Source organism: Octopus bimaculoides, chromosome 3, assembly GCF_001194135.2.
Source record: "Octopus bimaculoides isolate UCB-OBI-ISO-001 chromosome 3, ASM119413v2, whole genome shotgun sequence".
Classification (NCBI taxonomy): Eukaryota; Metazoa; Mollusca; class Cephalopoda; order Octopoda; family Octopodidae; genus Octopus; species Octopus bimaculoides.
In genome coordinates, this window is record NC_068983.1 from 147,488,376 (window position 1) to 147,489,598 (window position 1,223).

Here is a 1,223-nt window from a genome sequence, read left to right on the forward strand (position 1 = left end):
ATAATTAATGCAGCAATGTAGTAAGCATCTTTTATTCATTGCATTAATTATGAAACCAGTGGTTTGCCGTTAAGTTAAATGTTTTTAGGAGGTTAATTTTTGAAAATTGCATTCCGTCGCTTTCGGTAAATATGTGCTTATTTTTTGGTAGTTTTGACTTATTTAGTCCCTCTAAGCGTGAGACATTGCTATATAGTAATGCCCTTATATAAATTATATATATTTATGGAAAAAAACGATGGGTTTTTTTCCTTATGGGGTTTTTTCACGCTGACTACTTGATAAATTCTTATAAAGATTTTATCCTAAACAGTTTAATAGCTGAAATAAGTAAAAATATATGTATGCGTGTCTCTTTGTATTGGTGCTTCTTAGTTTTTCTCTCACCACCCATCACTTGTCCACATAATATAGCTCCAGACTTTAAAACAAATAAGTCGATCTGTCTAACTAAAATCCTTCAAGGTGGCGCTCCATCCACAATCGCGGTCCAGCGACCGAAACAAGTAAAAGATAATAGAAGAGGAAGAACAGGAGTAGAAAGAAAGAAAGAAAGAAGAAGAAGAAGAAGAAGAAGAAGAAGAAGAAGAAGAAGAAGAAGAAGAAGAAGAAGAAGAAATGCATGAGGTAGCAGAAGAAAGCCGTTCGTGAAAGAGGATAAGAAGAAGAAATAGAAAGGCAATAAAAAGAGAAAGTATTCGCAACATTCAGAGAAAAGTATTTATGCTAATATTATTCTGCTTACGTCATTAAGTGAGAAAAGGTTTCCATTTGTTTACTTGTATATTTGTTTGTATATTTGTTTGTTCTGTAGAAAGCTTAGAAACGGTTAAATAGGCCCTTTCTTTTCATTAACATTTCCAGAAGAAAGGAAACAAAAGAAAATCCTTATTAATTCTGAAGACCTCCATTCGCTGTAGCAGATCAATTGAAATACAGAAGGAAAGCTGATGCCAGTTAGCTGCCGTCACTATTATTATTTATGAGATTCTACAGTGCTGCATACACACCTCTATCTCTATCTACCTACTTTAGCACCGCTTAGAACTTCCGGTCTCATTTATCATCATCATCCGCATTGAAAAAGTTTTTGTTACAGTCGTTGTTGAAATTCGACTTATTTCTATGCCTTTTGGTTAACATCTCTTTCTCCATTTCTCTCTCTCTTTCTCTCTCTCTCTCTCTCTCTCTCTCTCTCTCTCTCTCTCTCTCTCTCTCTCTCT